The 19,939-nt window shown below is 42.3% G+C and overlaps 1 protein-coding gene across 5 annotated transcripts in view; it reads left to right on the top strand.

Annotated features, from left to right (window-relative positions):
- The first annotated feature begins 2,071 nt into the window (after positions 1 to 2,071).
- Positions 2,072 to 19,939, top strand: part of ANKRD6 (ankyrin repeat domain 6) — a 175,976-nt gene continuing 158,108 nt past the window's right edge. For 3 of the 5 annotated variants that reach the window (XM_043890276.1, XM_043890277.1, XM_043890274.1), the window contains exon 1: positions 2,075 to 2,279. The gene's annotated coding sequence lies outside the window, so the exon portion shown is untranslated. Of the gene's footprint in view, positions 2,348 to 19,939 lie in introns of all 5 variants that reach the window. The other 2 variants (XM_043890271.1, XM_043890272.1) reach the window with 2 other exon arrangements.

Raw genomic sequence — 19,939 nt, 5'->3', positions numbered from 1 at the left:
GTTTCCTTTGGAAGACAAGGAGGGTATGATCGTAGAAGGGGCATTTATGAATTTTCTTGAGTGGGAAGCCTTAGCAAGGGCAGTTTGAGGAATGGAAAGCAGAATGCTGGCCTGAAGGACCAACTGAAGCTAGTGATGCAAAAAAAAGCTAGTGCAGTCAGCTCGTTAAAGAAACGTTGCTGGAAATAGGATCCAATTAGGTGGTTAGATGGCATCACTGACTCAATAGATTGGAACTACAGCAAACTCCAGGAGATAGTAGAGAACAGGGAAGCCTGGCGTGTAGCAGTCCATGAGGTTGCAAAGAATGGGACACGATTTAGCAACTGAACAACAACAATATCCTAACAAAGTAGTGAAAGCTATCATTGGTAGAGCCAAACTTTTCTTCATGAAGTGGGAGGAGAAGGTAGTGAGGTGGATGTGTGAGGTTGGCTGGACAGAGGGGCAGAATGGACTTGCAGGCTGCCAGCCTTCCTCACACACAGGGAGCTTTAGGACTCTCCTTTCATGAGATGCCCAAAGACTCTGTGTCCACTTGGAAACAAGCAAGCATGATCTCCAAACAGCTCACCCACTACTGTCTGCTTTGGCTCTCATGAGGCCCCTCTGCCAGGAATTCTCATTAATTAAGGTCTGGGAAGAACTGCAGACCAGTCAGCTCCCAGGAGCAGTCGGATGTCTTACAGACTGGCTTCTGTTCCTTTCAGCAGGATTAATGTGTGATCGCTCTGACTGCCCACGAATGCAACTTCAAACTCCATCTCATCTCCACTCTAGTGATCTCATAAAAGCCTCCTGGAGGAATGGAGCAGGCTGTATCTCTGGATGTTTATTCAATGGACTAGCTTGGAAAAGCTTTTAATATGGAAAAGTGTAAGAAAGAAACAGTCACACTGAAAGATAATGGGTACTTTGACCTTGGGGGATCACCTAGCCCTCACTGATGACCTACCTGGAGAGAAATTCAGAGCTGACGGGCAAGGAAAAGAAATATATTCTTCTAATAGCTCGTGATGGGGAAGGACAGGGATGGGGACAAATCTGAAGAAGGCCAAAGGACACTCAGAAGAGAGGTTTCACATCCTGCCCAGTAAAATTTTAGTTATGACTTTGGGATTGGGGAAGTTCGGAAGTAGTGGAAGAAAATCAGGCACTTACTCTCTTCCCTGGTGTGCATAGAACTGTTTGGATTCATTCTGATTGATGTTCCCTGAAGGAGAGAGGGAGACATATAGCTGAAGAAAACGTAGAAGATCATCACGTGTCTTTTCCCCAGGTCTATTTCAGAGGGAATTAAAAAAAAAAAAATCCGGTTAAAATTAAGCTCAGGTAAGCCGGAAACTCTATTCTGGGGTTTCACCTCCCTCTCCACCTCGCTGTGTTCAGAGAGTAGATACCTGTCACGCTTCTTCAAAAGGTTGAATGAGATCCTTCCTACTCATTCATACATTCATTGAACAATAATTTATTAAGCGGTCGCTGTGTTCAGGGAACTCTTCTAGACACGGAAGAAGTAACTGAAAAATAAACAAAAACAGACCGAGTTAATAGTGTGTAAAGCGTGATTTGAATATAGCAGGCTGGACCGTTCAATGCTTCCTATTTCATTAAGACATGCTTCCTATGAGCTACTAACCGACAAGCTGTTTGGAATAAAGGCTTCCTTTCTTCTCCTCAGCTTTCTAATGAATCTGGATCTTTCATCATTGTTGTCTAGCTTCCGTTGAGACATCTCAGCTAAGTGAACCACGAATACATTGAAATACACCCTTGGCCACAGGTTGAAGGATGGTTTCTCCTCTTGAATTCCCCTCTCCCTCCTAACAAACCCGGCAACCTCTGCTCGGAAAACCGCCCCCAATTGCATGCCCTGGCTGCTCTCCCTCCTGATAAGGAGGCCTCTCGGCAGGCGCCGAAGGCGCGGCGGCGGGGCAGGGAGCTGGCTGCAGCGCGAGGCCCGCGGGAGGGCTGCGGGGCCCCGCCTCGCCCCGGGCCGCCGCCGCGCCCGGACCGGCCGCTGCGGGGCGCTGCGGCCCCAGCCTCCGAGCGCGCGCGGGCGGGCGGGGCGGAGGGCCGAGCGGGCGGCGGGCGAGGCGGCTCGGCCACAGGTAACCTGCGGAGCGGCGAGCGCAGCCCGGCGAGCGGCGGCAGGAGGCGGCGGCGCTGGGCGGCGCCGAGGCCCAGGGGCCGCCGGAGCCAGCGAGAACCCGTGCCCACCGAGTCCCCTCGCCTCCCCCGCTGTGGCCAGCACCGGACCCTGCGGCGCGGAGAGAAAGGTACTGGGTGACCTCGCCGGGTGCTTCCCAGACCTCTCCTTCTCCGAGGGCCGGCGCCCCTCCTCCCGGTGCGTGGGGGGCGGGGGGCTCTGATCCCGGAGGACGATGTCGCGGGTGGGGGCTCCCCCGGATCGCGGTCTGTTTGGGGAAGAGTCCCCGACCCAGCGCGATGCCGCCTTTCCTGCGGCCTCCGGGGAAGCCGTCGCCGGAGGTGGGGGGGGGGTCCTCCCCCGGGTACCTCCCTTGTCGCTTTCCTTCAATTGCTTCCCTAGAAGAGAGAACTTGGGGGAGGGGGCAGAGAACTTTCTCGCCTTTGCACGCCCCCTTCCTCTTGCTCCAGTGAGCTGAAAGAGTTTGTAGAAAGTGGTGGTGGTGGTCGGGGGTGTGTGTGAGGGGAACAGGGGTCCCCAGGTGTTCCGGGCGCGGAGACCCGGCAGTCTTGGGGCGTCCACGGAGGGTCTCCTCTGGTCGCCAGCGGCCCCCGCCGTCCCCGGGCCTGCGGCCGGCTTCGGAATGACCGGACTGGGCTGGGACCCGCCTGCAGCCGGGTCCCTTCCCTCAGCCCTTCAAGGACCGCAGAGGGGCGCAGGGCCGGTCCGTGGGGGCTGTTCTGCCCCGGGGAGCCCCGTTCTGGCTGGAATTAAGCTCTGTAAAGAGTTAGCAAGTGGCATGTCCCAGAGCGCGAGGAAGCGAGCACGTTGTTTGGTCTGAATTGAGACATCAGTTCACCGACACTTGCCTTGGAAATTTCAGTGGGGTGCTTCCGGTGGATTTGAGGAGGGGGAGGGGAGTTGGCGTCTATTCCTTGTCACCAGAGAGGAGCTTCAGTTTCCTAAAGCGGGTCAAGCATGTTTTCCCTAAAGCGTGGTGAGATGGTGTAAGTGGTGGTGGAAGACGTTCCCTTTGGGGTTATAAGACTGAGTCTGGATGCGTCTTGTCAGGTGTGTGACTTTGGAAAATTCACTTTTTTAAGCTACAGGCAAACTGGGTGTATTGTACATAACCTGGTGGTACTGTTGTAGAAATTGAATGTAAGTGGAAAGCTTGGCATAGAGCTCTTGAACGTTGGGCATCCTTTCTGTGAGCCTGTGGATGAAGATAGTCATTTCACGTTTAGGTAACATCTACTAGGCCAATGTTAATGGGAAGAACTTGGGCAATGAATACAAATACTCCTGGGTCCATGGTGGTCCCACAGAGTACTGATGGTCTCTGGGGGGAGGGGGTCCCATCCTTAAAATAGCAATAGCAACCTTGGTTCTCCTGGTGTCCTACCTGCCGACTGCACGTGTTTATCTTCCATCATCCTTAGCAGCTGCTTAATATATTGTAAATGAAGAATTTTTTAAAAAATTAAAGATCCTAATTAGAAGAGTTTTCTGCACTCTAGGTCATAAATGAGGAGGGGAGAGAGGAAGAAGGGTGGAAAGGAATAAGAACCCAGGAAAACGACTGATGACACATTGGGAGATATAAACCAAAGGTGATAACAAAATGCCAATTTGTTAACTCCTGGTTCGGTGGTGGCACCAAAAATTAACCTTCGCATCTCACTCAGACCCATCAGCCTCTCCAGAGCCCCTCCAGATAAGTACATAATCCAAGTAAAAGCGGACAGTTTGCTTAGAGACAACTCTGCTTAGAGATAAGGCACACATCCAGCTCCCAGGGCACGCATGTGCTGAAATTCTGGGGCTGCCTCTGCAAACTATAGCATAGGTTCAGAAAGCAACAAACGGAGAAGAACAAATTAAAAAATAAGAACAGAAGACACACCCAGGTACCCATCACCCAGCTGAAAAGCCAGAGCATCCTTACAAACTTGCAGCCCAGAGCACTCCTCCCCATGGCAGGCCACTTCTCTTTTATCTCCCAGAGGAACCACTAGTCTGGCTTTTGTGTTTATTTCTGCATTGCTTTGCATACTTAATATCTGATATGAGAAACTCTGTGGAAGGCAAGTTTTTAAATAACCATTTTCACAGTAACCTGGAGCCTGTAGAACTGAAAAGGATATTGAGAGTAAGATGCAAACCACAAAAAAGCTGAAAGTATCAAAGTGCTGGGGTGAGCAGTCTCTCCGTCACGCTTTGCCCCTGGTTTCCTTGGCAAGGCTCGGCGGGTGTGTTCTGTCTGTATGGGGGAGGCCCAGTCTCTTCAAACATAGCTTGGAGGCTATAATTTTGAAAGCTTTGCTTGAGTCTCTAAGAATTGGAAAAACAGTAATTTGCACGCATGTGTTTTAGAAGTCTTTAAAAAAAATACCAATTATCCAGAGGACATTGTATTGGGATTTGAAGGATTAAGCTAACTGAGAGTGACCTTTAAAAACGGTTTTAACCTAAATTCTTCTTTTTCTGGTTGCGATGTTTGTGTTCGGGACTTTTAAGTTATTTCTTTGGGTTGACTCACAGCTCTCCTCCATGGATCGCACACATTCAGTCACTTCTTGGTTAATCAGAGGTTCCTAAACTTAGTTCATGGTGCCCTTTGGATCTCAGTAATTTTTTTCACAGTGCCCCTAGTTTTTGGCAGCTAGTAAGTAGTTAGGTTGAAATAACATAATAAGTATTTATATCCTAACAACATAGAAGCTGTTTGAAGAAAAATGACACAGTAGACTAAGAGAAAAAAATTTATATCATTCTTAAATAACCACACTTTCAAATGGGGTGTGTGTGTGTGTGCGCGCCCACGCCCACGCGCGCGCACACACACACACACACACATACACACTTGGGATCTGATTGGATCCCAGTCTCATTTCCTGTCCCACATTAATTTTTCTGCAGCACTCGCTTTTTATCACAGCAACTTCTGAAAACCCACGCTTTGCAGAGATACAATGTCATTGGTAGGAATGTGATAGGATCTGATTTGGAAACTGTGAACTCCACCAGCCTGTAGGTTCAACGTCCAGCGTGTTGAGTACACTGTGTTTCCCTTGAAATTTTCAGAAATCCTGAGTTGTCCCTGTGAATTTGCTTCAGCACTCCCAGTGCCTTGGTGAACAGTTGAGGAATTGTTGGTCTAAGATAAAACCCACTTCCCAGGAGAGACCAGTTAACTAAGGAAGGTGTCAGCCTGAAAAAGCCCCAGGTTAAGTTTCTGTGTGGGTTTCCCAAGTGGCTCAGTGGGTGAAGAATCTGCCTGCACTGTGGGAGATGCCGACAGACTTGGGTTCGATCCCTGGGTCAGGAAGATCCCCTGGAGGAGGGCATGGTGACCTAATCCAGTATTCCTGCCTGGAGAACCGGAAGAGTGACCTAGCACACACTAAGGCTTCTGTGTGCAGTGGGCTACATCTTGGTTTTCTCCTATATGAAAGAGAGTTGGCTAGAGGCTTCCTCATAAGACTCTTTAAGAGAATTAAACTAGATAATATACATAAAGCCACCTTTTAAAGACCTGGAATACAATGGAGTCTTGAGAAATAATAACTGTTTTAATGGTTGTTATTATGTATGTGAGTGCTAAGTTGCTTCAGGAGTGTCTGACTCTTGCGACACTATGGATTGTAGACCACGAGGCTCCTCTGTCCTTGGGATTCTCCATGCAAGAATACTGGAGTGGGTTACCATGTCCTCCTCCAGGGGATCTTCCCGATCCAGGGCTCGAACCGGCGTCTCTTACGTCTCCTGCTCTGGAAGGAGAGTTCTTTATCACTAGCGCCACCTGGGAAGCCTGGTTGTTATTGTAAAGAGTACCAAATCAATGTCCAGTGATGGGTATATGTCGTTGCCCATATTAAAGAAGAGTGGGTGCTCGAAATCCCTGTTAGCAAATAAGCTATGAAGTAACTAGTTTACATTGTAGGATGATTTATTGTTTTTTCGAACAGAAAGCTCTGGTTTACTATTGTGACGATCTTTGATTTTATTTAGACCGTCTCTGGAATACTCATTTTCAGTGACCAGCATGAGCCCTGGTTTGGACGGAGCCTGTATCAGTGCACTTCTAAAGGGGGTATGCTTGTCTTATGTCTTGGGAAGTTTGAACATAGGTGATAGGCTGGGAAATGTTTCAAGCAGGATTTAATTTCCGCGTATACTTTTAGCACAGAGAGGCAGATAGTCTTTCCAGATGACACGTGTATATTTTCATTGTATTTGCTTATTCTTGGCTGTGCTCGGTCTTCATTGCCGCTCACGGGGTTTTTCTTGTGGCAAGCTGGGTACTCTGGTCGCGGGCACAGCTTCCTGCTGCAGCGGCTTTTCCTGTTTCTGAGCTCGGGCTCCCGGGCTCTCGGCTTCAGTGGTTAGTTACAGCATGTGGGCCCCGTATTGCGGCTCCCGGGCTCTAGAGCACAGGTTCGATAGTTCTGGCACACCGGATTGGTTGCTCTGTGGCAGGTGGGATCTTCCTGGATTACAGATTCGAACCCGTGTCTCCTGCATTGGCGGATTCTTTACCACTGAGCCACTGCGGAAGCCCAGATGATATGGTTTTTATTAAATTGCAGAGCATCCCATGATAATGCCTATCAGTAAGAGATATTTGTTAGTCTTCCAAGGAAAGGCTGACTTGGATAATGATGGCTGTCATAGTTCCTTTTAAGAAACAGAACCTTCTTCCTTTGTCCAGATCCCAAGTCTAAGCTAGGACCGAGTGATATTTTAACAACTTTGAAGAATACGCTCAAAAATACATTCATCATAGTGATGTTTCCTTAGCATAGTTGTAGATTATTATTGTTGCGTTCTTCAGTCATTTATCATTGGGAAGCCTGTGCAGAAGCGTAGGTGATACTTCCAAGTTGACCTTAAAATTTTTTTTCTGTTTGTTTTGGTTTATCATGTTGAGGGTTTTTTCCCCCTCTATAAAATTTGGGTATATTTGTGAGTGTGGGAAGCTATTTGATTCTTCTGAACTGATTATTCTGTTTTTCCATTTCATGCCTATCTATAGATTATCAGCATTATTTCTCTTTAACGTATTGCTCCCTTTTTAAAGAAATAACAATTTCATATCTTGCCTTGGTTAGGTGGATTATATTTAATACTGAACATCTTTTTTAAAAAAAATGTTTATGGCTGACTTAACAATGTTATATTAGTTTCAGGTATACCACATAGTGATTCATGATTTTTATAGATAATACTCAGTGTCTTATGGTTTTAGGGTATAAAGTAGAAAACTGCGTTGTAGATGTTGAAATGTGGATTAGAATGAATTGCTTTCTTCCTTTTGTCTGCAACTCTTACTTAAAAGCAAACTGAGCCAAGGAGCAGCTAAGCTCATGTGCCACAACTAGAGAAGGCAACAGGTGGAACGAAGACCTTCACAACCAAGAATAAATCAAATTATTAAAAAAAATTAAAAATAAAATTGAGAGTCAGAAAGCTTGAACATCAATTTAACTATTAGAATCTGATATTAGCCACAAAGTGCTTTATGAAATGCTTTACTTTTTTTAAAAGGTTGTTATCCATTCATGGTGATGGTGATGTAGTTGCTAAGTCATGTCTAAGTCTTGCAACCCCATGGACTGTAGCCCACCAGGCTCCTCTGTCCATGGGATTCTCCAGGCAAGAGTACTGGAGTGGGTTGCCATTTCCTTCTCCAGGGGATCTTCCCGACTCAGGGATCAACCCGGGTCTCCTGTACTGCAGACAGATTCTTTACTGACTGAGCTACCAGGGAAGCTCAATCCAGGACAGTTCTGATAATCACTATATGGTTATGTTGGCTGTTTTCCCCATGTTGCACAGTGCATTCTTGTTGCTTCTGTTTTACCTCCTGGTTTGTACCTCTGAGTCCCCACCCCCATCCGGCCCCTCCCTCCCCCACTCGCCTGTCCCCACTGGTGACCACTGGTTGTTCTCTGCGTCTGGGAGTCTGCTTCTCTTTTGTTTCTTTTCGTCACTAGTTTGCTGTATTTTTTAGATCCCACATCTACGTGATTATCATACAGTGTTTGTCTTTCCCTGCCTGACTTATTTCACTTAGCAGAACGCCCTCCATGTTCATCCCTGTTGCTGCAAATGGCAAAATCCCATCTTTTTTACGACCAAGTAATATCCCGTTATGTGTGTGTGTGTGTGTATATGTGCGTGTGTATGTGTGTGTATATGTGTGTATGTGTGTATATGTGTGTATGTGTATATGTGTGTGTTGTGTGTGTGTATACATGTGTATGTGTGTGTCTGTGTATATGTGTATGTGTATGTGTGTATGCATGTGTGTATGTGTGTGTATGTGTGTATATGTGTATGCATGTGTGTTTGCGCATGTATGTGTGTACGTGTGTATATGTGTGTGTACGTGTGTGTATGTGTATGTATGTGTGTATATGTGTGTGTGTGTATGTGTGTATCTGTGTGTGTACGTGTGTGTATGTGTGTGTACGTGTGTGTGTGTGTGTGTGTGTGTGTTGCGCATTGTCTTTGTCCATTCATCTGTTGATGGACACTTAGGTTGCTTCTGTATCTTGGCAGCAGTTGTAAATAAGGCTGTTATGAGCATTGGGGTACATGTGTCTTTTTGAATTAGTTTTTTTTGTGTCTTTCAGGTAAATACCCAGGAGTAGAATTGCCGAGTCACATCGTAGTTCTATTGTTAGCTTTTTGGGAAACCTCCATACTGTTTTCCATAGTGACTGTACCAATTTATATTCCTACCAACAGTGTACAAGGGTTCCCTTTCCTCCACATCCTTGCCAACATTTGTTATTTGTGTTCTTTTTGATGATCACCATTCTGACAGGCATGAGATGATATCTCATTGTGGTTTTGATTTGCATTTCCCTGATGATTAGCAATGTTTAGCATTTTTTCTTGTGACTGTTGACCATCTGGGAAATCTTAATATCTTCATATACAATTAGGAAAAGGGTATGTAAGGATGAAAAGATTTAATTTAAATTTGGGAGTTTATTGATAGCTAAATGGACTTAATTTCTTCATCAGTGATTTGTTGTTTTCAGTTCAGGAATAGAGATTATGGGAAATATTTCTGTCCATGATAGTAAAAAACATTCTTTTTAAAAAATTGAATTTAATGGAGATACCAGCAATTAGCAACCAAAAATGGAAAAGTAGTCCAAAGTAAACTAATATTAATAACTAAAGAAGAATCAGCAAGGTTTTTTTTGTTGTAGTTGATTTTTGGTAAAGGATATATGCTTTGAGTAATGTTTCTAAAAGGAATAAATACAAAAGAATAAGGTCAGTTTTCCTTACAGATATTAAGTAGATAAGAGGTGAAAACAGAACTTAGTTCTCCGTTTTCCACATCAGCTCTAGGAATCCTGCTCTCCATCATCTTGTCGAGTTGGGTGGGGCCTTGGGGAGGACGGAAGGTCATCAGGAAACACGGCGTGGTCCAGGCTGCCCACTCACTGTGGAGCTCAGGACAGTTTCTGAGAGCCTCGGTTTTCTCTGCACTGAGGGGACTAGACCAAAGCATTGCTTTAAAAAATGTGTGGTTCTGTGAAATTATTCATATTCACAGGGTAAAATCAACACTCTTTTTCTTCCACACTTCTGAAGGTGGATGCCGTTGAGTCAACCTGATGATCTGTGGACCAGAGAGAAGTAATGAGGTTGTTAACGTGCCATAACCTGATGACCTCCTTTTATTATGAGCTTCATTCACTTACTGTGTTAAGTCCTTTCAGACTGTTGATGCATGTATTCACACTCGGGAACATAAATCCAAAATACCATTCTATTTTAAAACCTGATTCCAAGGTCAGAAAATTTATACTCTTATTTCTGTAAGTTAGAGTTTTCAGTTCAGCATTTTATTCTAACTCTGGGCAAGTCCCACAGAAATCTGATATACAAGGAAATTGCCTCCAGGTGACAAATTTGGGAAGTATTGGGTTTCTCCCCTCTTTGCATCTTTATAGAAATTTTAGACTTCTTAAAGTGAACATATACTCAGTTTATGATCATAAAAATAAATATATCAAGTATTAATAAAAAGCTGTAAAATCACACAAGAACATTCAGCGTTAATCATATGTATTAAAAAAAAAAAACTTTGTTCCCATAGTGGAACTATTTAGATATTCTAGTAACTAAAATATTTGCTTAATAGGAGGTAAAAATGTAATCACATGAGATGGGCCTATTTTATCATGGTTAAATGGTAGTGATTTGAATTTATTATTGAGGATAAAAATAAACCAAATCATGAACAATTTGACTTGGAAAATTTCAGTTCAGATTTTTCAAAAGGCTAAATTTTTTCTTTCTTTGTCAGGATAACATATCTCATGCCAGTCTCTAAAGTTACTTTTTAGCTAGAAAATACCAAGTGAATGGTAAATCCCAGTATGAAATTCTGGATTTGACCCAGTTTAGGTAGAATGCTAAAATTCATTGTGTACTATTTTGTATTATGCCATATATAGTCTAAAATATTCAAGTACCACAGAGCAGACTTCTTGAATACACATATATGGATGCATTTGAGTATCCTAGTTATGCCCTATATTTACAGTTTTGGTTAACCTTTTATTAAGAGGCATGCGCTTCAGAGCTGATCTTACTGGGTAAGATGCCTAGTTCTGGCACCTATTGGTTGTAAAAAAATTTTTTTTTTGGTTGTAAAATTTTTGACAGTTTACTTAACTGTCAAACTGCCTCAGGTTCCTAATCTGTAAAGTGGAGGTTTGATACAGTTTTGTACTCTGACTATGATGATAGTTACATGAATCTGTGAATGTGATAAAATTCATAGAACTACACACACACATATACCCTGAGCTCATGGAAAAAGTGAAATCCAAGTAAGTTCTATAGTTAATAGTATTATACCAATGCCCATTTCCTTGTTTAGATCATTGTACTCTGGTTATATAAGACAGTTGCAGAAGGAAATGGCAACCCACTCTAGTATTCTTGCCTGGAAAATCCCATGGATGGAGTTTGGCAGGCTCACAGTCCACAGAGTCGCCAAGAGTCAGACACGACCGAGCGGCTTCACTATGTAAGTCATTACTGTTGGGAGATAGGGTGCATGGGCACTCTCTGTGCTGTTTTTTATTGTGATGTACCTGACATAAAACTCACCATTTCAATAGTATTTTCAATATGCAGTTCAGCGGCGTCGGTTTCATTCTCATTATTGGGTAACCATCACCACTGTCAGTCTCCAGAGACTTGCATCATCCTGAATTGAAACTGGGTCCCCACTTAACAATAACCCCCCAATCTCATCTCCCCAGACACCTGGTAACCACTGTTCTACTTTCTTTCTCTGTCAATTTGACTCCTCTAGATGCATTATATAAGTGGAAACATACAGTGTTTTTTCTTTTGTGTGTGGCTTATTTTACTTACCGTCATGTCTTTGACGTTCATGTGCTATTTTTTTTTGCAACTTATGTGAGAAAATAATATTATTTCAAAATAAGGTTACTCTTCTATTTTCTTTTTTTTTGGCTATGCCACGCAGCATGCGGGATCTTAGTTCCCTGACCAGGGACCAAACCGGTGCCTGCTGCCGTGGAAACACAGAGTCCTAACCTTGGACCACCAGAGAATTCTCTCAAAATAAAGTTTAAAAAAGAAAAAAAGAAACAAATATCCCATTGATGGTGCCCCACTGCTGTACCGCACCAAGGCATCGAGGTTAGGGACGGTGCAGGATGGCCAGGAAAGCCGGGGAGTGACATCACCTCTCTTTCCTTCCTCCTCCTTATCCCCAGTCATAGGAGAAGAGATGAAGGAATAGCTGTGTTCTCTCTTGCATAGGGAAGAGTCTGCATTATTTATTAGTAGATTGCTGTATCAACCTGAGGAGAAGCTTTTAAATCTCCCACTGTAATAGGGATCCCTGGGCTTCCCTGATGGCTCAGCTGTAAAGTATCTACTTGTCAATACAGGAGACCTGGGTTCAATCCCCGGGTCGGGAAGATTCCCTGGAGAAGGAAATGGCAACTCATTCCAGTATTCTTGCCTGGAGAATTCCATGGACAGAGGGGCCTGGCGGCTAAGAGTCCATAGGGTCGCAAAGAGTTGTACATGACTTAGAGACTAAACAACAACAAACTAGGGATTCTTAACCTGAGGTTCAGGACTGATGGACCGCAAAGGCTCTAACAGCTTCCAGAATTTAGGTGTGAGTAGTTAATGCTCATTTGTATATATGAAAGGGGAAACATTCCATAACTTTAGTTATATTCTCAAATGATTCCCTAACCCCCAAATAGTAAGCACGACAAGAAAGTATAATTTAAATGTAACTTATGGAGCTCTTCCCACCCCATAACAAGCTTTTCACTTGGGTGTCTTAGCCCCTTTTGGTTTCCTGGTGTATCTTTCCCCTTACCAGGCTCCAGAGGCTTGCTTTCTGTTCAAACCTGGGAGAAGCCTAAACAGTTCTTTTCCCTCAGAGCCTCCAGCCATTCTCTCCTGTGTCCTACAAACTCCAGGATCCTCAAGTGGCCCCAGAGTAAACCATCTTCAAGTCTCCAGTGGGCAGGGGTGTAACTGAGTGGGGCTGAGTGGGACTCAGACTCTTTGGAGAAATTGTTATTGTTCAGCTGCTAAGTCATGGCCGACTCTTTGTGACCTCATGAATTGCAGCGCACCAGAGGAGCCTGGTGGGCTGCTGTCTATGGGTTCACACAGAGTCGGACACGACTGAAGTGACTTAGCAGCAGCAGCAGCAGCAGGCTTCGCTGTCCTTCACTGTCTCCCAGAATTTGCTCGAACTCATGTCCATTGAGTCAGTGATGCTGGAAAAATAGGAAGAAAATAATGCTTGAGGTACACAGCTATGGAAAACTCAGGAAGTGGTTCTGAATGACTGAGGTTCAGTAGATTCTGCCCCGGGGCATGCAAATTTAATTTTCAGATTGTTTTCTGGTTTACACTTTGTGTTACAAATGTATTATAAACGTATCATACAGTACATTCTACCTTGTGGAGTATCCAGTGGTTTAGGTGAGCTATTGCAATGGTGTATTGTTATAAAAGATGTTAGGTATCAGAATTTGTTTAATAAATAGAACTCCCCAGTCATTCAGACTGGTTCTCATATAAATGGATTGCACAAATGGGAAAAACTGTAACTTGCAATTTTTCTTATACATGTGATTCTCTAATCTTTGCATTCATCTTAGAAATCCTTCAATAGATCGTGACTTGACTCATTTACTCAACTCAAGTATATTCTGTTAGAGTAGGCTAACTGCTGTAACAAATGTTTCCAAATCTCAGTGACTTAAGCCAGTAAAAGTTGACTTCCATCTCACCCGAAGTCCAAATAGGTTATTCCTGGTTAGGCAGCTCTCCTGGTTAGATCTTCTTCAACTGATTCGCAGATAAAGGGTCCTTCCGTCTTGTTATACCGTCCTGAACAAAGTGATTTCCAGTGTCACTACAGGGGTGAAGAGAGGGTGGGAAAGGCATACCAGAATAACTCCCTCCACCAGCAAGTAAAAACATTACTTCTACTCACATTCCATTGGCCAGAACCGGCTCAAATCCTCACCTCAGTTTATGGAGGCTGGGAAATAATATGTGCCTGGGTGGACAGCTGCTTCTGAGCAATAGTGATTTACCTTAAAAGGGGAACAGAGCTCTTTGATGGATAAGTAGCCATCTTTTATACTAATATGCTAGTCTTTTAACTGGTCAGTTCAGTGTAACTGCTTCATATGATTAATTTCTGACTCTAAACAGCTATATATAAAGTGTTATGTCTTTGTAGTGTAAGGTGTGGGTGAGACCTTCCTACAGGAAACAATTTTGTCATAATTCTTGAGTAAATAGAAATAGGATTAAACCATTTAGTTTCATACATTTATTAGGGAATGAAGTGTATTTTATTTTGTTTATTCAGAGTCATCCAACTCCCTAGATAATTGCACATTTGAGAAAGATGGAACAGAGGAAGATTAGCCAAGAACAAGAATATGCATGTCTCATTGGGTTCATGAATGTTCTTGTAATAATTTACTTCCAGCTGCTGGCAATAGGCAAGTATGAAAATTTTCCTCTTTAAAAAAAAAAGCAGTCTTCACCATGTGATCTGTGACGCAGTCATAAATTAAGTGCAGCTTTTACTTATTTGCTCTCTGTTGTTCTGTTCAGTCACTAAGTTATGTCTGACTCTGGAACCCCGTGGACTGCACACCAGGCTTCTCTGCCCTCCACTATACCCTGGAGTTTGCTCAAATTCGTCTCCATTGAGTTGGTTGAGTTCATCTCATCCTCTGCCACCCTCTTTTGCCTTCAGTCTTTCCCAGCATCAGGGTCTTTTCCAGTGAGTCAGCTCTTCACATCAGGTAGCCAACGGGTTGGAACTTCAGCTTCAGCATCAGTCCTTCCAATGAATATTCAGGGTTGATTTTCTTTAGGATTAATTGGTTTGATCTCCTTACAGTCCAAGAGACTCTCAAGAGTCTTCTCCAGCACCACAATTTGAAAGTCATCAATTCTTCAGCACTCAGCTTTCTTTATGGCCCAACTCCCACATCCATCCATCCATGTAGTAGTAAGCGGAAAACTGTAATTTTGATCATACAGACCTTTGTCAGCAAAGGGATGCCTTTGCTTTTTTTTTTTCTTTTTTTTTCTTTTTTTTCCTTTTTTTTTCTTTCTTTTCTTTTTCGCCTTTGCTTTTTAATATGCTAAGTTTGTCATAGCTTTCATTCCAAGGAGCAAGTGTCTTTTAATTTCATGACTGTAGTTACTGTCCGAAGTGATTTTGGAGCCCCAGAAAATAAAATCTGTCCCTGCTCCCACTTTTCCCCCTTCTATTCACCACGAAGTGATGGACCCAGATGCCATGATCTTAGTTTTTTGAATGTTGAGTTTTAAGCAGCTTTTTCACTCTCCTCTTTCACCCTCATCAAGAGTTTCTTTAGTTCCTCTTCGCTTTCTGCTATGAGAGTGGTATCATCTGCATATCTGAAGTTGTTGATATTTCTCCCAGCTGTCTTGATTCCAGCTTGTGATTCATCCAGCCTGGCATTTGGCATGATGCAAATAAGCAGTGTGACAATATAATGGAAACTAAATTTGTAAGATTTGTCTGTATTTATTTACTTGAAACTATTTTGTGCCTGGGAGGGTGCCATTTGACTATATCCAGCATCTGACAGCTAGAAATGGAGAATATTGAGGGATTAATAAAATTTCATGTGAAAGATGCCAGTACCTAGCTGGAGTCATAGAGAAAGTGGTCCACAACTTAGTAGTTACACCACCTATACAGGCATATGGGCACATCTTGTTTCATTGCTCTTTGCTTTATTGTGCTTCACCGATACTGCTTTTTTTTTTTTACAAATTGAAGGTGTGTGGCAACCCTGTATTGAGCAAGTCCATCGGCACCATTTTCCCAATGGCATTTGCTCGCTTTGTGTCTCTGCGTCACGTGTTGGTAATTCTTATAATATTTCAGACTTTCTCATTATTATGATGTGTGGTCAGTGGTGTTTGATGTTACTATTGCAAAAAGATCATGACTCATTGAAGACTCAGATGATGATAAGCATTTTTTGGCAATAAAATATTTTAAACTTTTTAAATAAATAAAATACTTAAAATTAACATATGTGTATTTTTAAGCCGTAATGCTATAGCACACTAAACAGACTACAGAGTAGTATAAATATAGCTTTTATGTGCACTAAGAAGCCAGAAGACTGCTGTGACTTGCTTTATTGCAGTGTTCAGTTTATTGAGTGGTCTGGAACCAAACCCACAATGTCTTTGAGGTCTGCCTGTAGTAATGTTTCATTTATCTGTTCGTAGCTGGGACTGGGCTGTTTTACTTAAGGAAGAGGTGCCAGTAATTAATATTTACCACCTGTTAGGTCCTAATTTTTTTGCATTTTTTTCTTTTTTGAATTATGAAAGTATGGGACTTCCCTGGTGGTCCAGGGGGCTCAGACTCCACTCTCCCAATGCAGGGGGCTGGGGTTTGATGCCTGGTCAGGGAACTAGATCCCACATGACAGAACTAAGACCCAGTGCAGTGAAATACATAAATAAAGCTAAAAAAATTAAATTATGAAAGTATGATAGCACATTTATGGGAGACTTGGAAAATACAGAACAACGTAACATATAGTTCCACTATATATTACAATTATTTTTTAAGTAGATAAAGATTTTTAGTTGGAGTTTTAATATCAAACTCTCAGAAATTAGTAGGATGAACAGACAGAGAAGAAGGATATAGTAGACCTAGAAGCACCACAAACTAATTCAACATAATTAAGATTTATATAATTTTTACACAACAGTAGGATACAAATTCTATTCAAGTTCCCATAGGCTATAAACCAGGAGACACTGGAACATATCCAGGGCATAAAACAAGGTGCAGAAATTTCATGGTCTAAAGGTATTGAAATCATACAGAGTCTGTTCTCTTAGCACTGTGAAATTATGTTAGAAATCAATATCAAGAGATATGTGAAAATAACCCACATATTTTCAAATATAATGTGACATTTACCGAGAGAGATTTCTGACTTAGCCATTGAAAGCCTCAATAAAGTTAAAAGACTGAAAAAATAGAGGGTGATTGCAGAGAAGAAAGCATTTAAATGAGGAATTAATATCAACCTAATTTTAAAAACATAATTATATTTTATGGTGCCATGTTGGAATTAAGGATGCACTAGACCAAAGGTCAGCAAACTATAGCCATGGGCCAAGTCTAGCCCACTCCCTGTTTTGTAAGATTTTTTAGAACATAACCATCCCCCTTGATTTCCATCCTGTCTGTGGCTGCTTTCACACTACACGGTCAGAGTTGGGTAATTGTCATAGAGACCACATGACCCACAGCATGTAATGTATTTATTTACTACCCTTTTCCAGAAAGTGTGCTAACCCTTTCACTGGACTTAAATTAGTATAATTTGGGGGACTTCGCTGGTGGTCTAGTGGCCAAGACCTTGAACTCCCAATGCAGGGGGACCTGGTTCCATTGCTGGTCGGGGAACTAGATCCCACATGCTGCTATTAAGACTTTCTATGTCACCACTAAAGATAGCTAGAAGATCCTGCATGCCACAACTAAGACCTAAGCAGCCAAATAAATAAATAAGTAAAAATAAAATATTTAAAAAATCAGTATAACTTGGTTTGAGGTGACTCTGCTTTTGTGGGCTTTCCTGGTGGCTCAGACTGTGAAGAATCTGCCTGCAATGCAGGAGACCTGGGTTCGATCCCTGGGTTGGGAAGATCCCCTGGAGAAGGGAATCCTAGTTAGGATTTACTTAATCTCTGGCCCACAGTTTACCATCCTAGTGGGGATAATAAAACCTACCTATTGAGACTCTAAAGTAGATTTTAAATGATCTCACGTAAGTTACTCAATTGATCTAGTTAGCAATCTGCCAATCTGTCTTCCAGTCTTTAGATCAATCCGTTTCCAGCTCACCATGCGTAAGAATCATCTGGGAACTCTATTACAGTTCAACGATGCCCACCCTGATTCCTCAGGGTCCTGATTCCTCAGGGTCCTGATACAGCAGATCCAGGGAGATGCATGCGTAACAAGCACCCCAGATTTTGATGGAGGACCTTAAGTAACTCAGACCCTTGTGGCAACTGGTCTTTGGGTCCCTAAAAAATAGTTTCTCTGGTAGCTCCAAATATGCTTTTTGACTCGCCCCAGAACTGAAGCCTTGCCTGCTAGATAGGAGAGCTTGGAGCCAAGAGGGGAATGCCCAGTGGCGTTAGTCATCAGCATTCTGAACACGTGCAGAGACCCGGCCGGGGGTTTATCATAGAAATCAAATCACTCACTGCCTGACCGCACCTATACAGCCATCTGATGCCTTGCTTCCAAATAGAAATAATGATAGAGACGTTGGCATTGGGGCTCAGAAAAAGTGACTGGTTTACACTGGAGCGCCATATGCCTCTTGATGCTAAAAGGGAACAAATTAAAGCTAAAATTAGCATTAAATCCCTGGGCTAGCTGTCTCTTTTTAAAATCAAAATGAAAGTTAGTAGCAGAAGAAGTTACTGTGAGAGGAGGAACCTAAGTACAGGTGTTTTATAGGCGCTTTAGGAACGGATGCTTATTTAATTATTTACAATTTCCTTAATCTCCAGAAAGTATTGTTCTAGGTTACCTGATACTTAATGAATGGCTTGCTCACTGAAGCCTTTGTTTTCCTCCATTTGCTGTTCAAAAACTTAGTACAGTAAAGAGCTGTAAAGCCAGTCATGAATAACAGCAAAATCCCCTGGCACCTGTTGGGTTTTTATACCATATGGAAAAACGTGAGGACCCCCCCCCAAAAAAAAAAAACTTCCAAAAACAAAAACCAGAAAAATAAAAACTTGAGGAATCAAAGAATCTCACACTATCAATATTTAATATGAGTGGAGCTGTGTTGCTGTTCAAAGCAGTTTTAAAACTGAGGGTCAGGTGCCTTGAAACATTTTCCGTCTTTGTTGCCCTGCTGAAATAAATCCTAGATGGCTGATTGGATGTAAGCCAGGGTATTTTGTACTTTGAAATGTAAGAAAAGTAAACACTTCATCATCCAACGAGGGACTTGCAGCTAATTAGATACCTTCCTGTTGGGAGGTGTCTTGGGAAACTTACCTCAAAGACATATGCTAATAAGGATTTAAAGAATCCTATGTAAGATTATCAAAAGATTCCTTTCAATAATGAGTTCCCTTAGACTTGGGATATTTACTATATGATCAGAATTACTAATCATTCAAAATATACCCTCTTTAAGGGAGCCCAGCATTGCCCAGAACGTAGGAATACCATAGAGGAATAAGATTCTCGAAAGGTTGCTAAGAAAATAACCATCTTCTATTTTTATTAAAATGATAATGTTAGATCATTCCTTTTCTTCCCTGCAAAATACGCAACAGGTTTAATTTATCTCTCCATACCAGAATTTCTTTCCTTCCTATTACTAAACTCTTGAGAAAAGGCCATTTTGAAAAAAAAAAAATAAGGCTTCCGTCTTAAAAATTGGTTATTCTGATATACCAAAAGCTAACTGTCTTGATGCTTAGTGCATTTCTGTCTTTTTAAGTCCAAAATTCACAAATTTAAATTCTTCCCTTGGTATTTAATGACTCATAAACACTAACACTGTGGTTATAACTGACTGGTTGTGTTAAAAGTGACCACGCTTTTGTGCATCTAAAAATAGAATGTGAAATCCTCTACCAGATTTCGCCCCAGGATGTCTGTGCGCTTGCTTATTACGCCTCTCTCTCCCCCTGCCTTTCGAATTCTCTTAATGTCAGAGACATTAACTTTGAGGGCAAGCAGGTAAATCTTAAGAGACTTGGAGTATTTGCTCTGAATTTACTAGCCAGCTAAACTGGATGTAGGTTGGTATCTCAGTTATATCAGGCATACTTTTTGTTATTCAAAATGAAAGTTGTGCATACAGTGGAGAGAAAACAGATTCCCCAAATCAGTAAGCCGATAAAAGCCATGATGGATTTTGCATGAAAAAAGAAATGTCAGAGGCTGTTAGGGTATTTAAATGACGGAAAAAATTCTAGTGCTCGCTTCGGCAGCACATATACTAAATGACGGAAAAAATTCTATGTTATAGTAATCAATCTAAAAGGAAAGATGAAAAAGAATGGATGCTTGTATAACTGAATGACTGTGCTCTACACCTGTAACTAACACATCATTGTTAATCAACTATACTCCAATATAAAATAAAAAAATTTTGTTTAATTAAA

This window comes from Cervus elaphus, chromosome 28 (genome assembly GCF_910594005.1).
Source record: "Cervus elaphus chromosome 28, mCerEla1.1, whole genome shotgun sequence".
NCBI lineage: Eukaryota > Metazoa > Chordata > Mammalia > Artiodactyla > Cervidae > Cervus > Cervus elaphus.
Note: the sequence above shows the minus strand (reverse complement) of the source record. Positions and strands in the feature narration are given on the sequence as shown.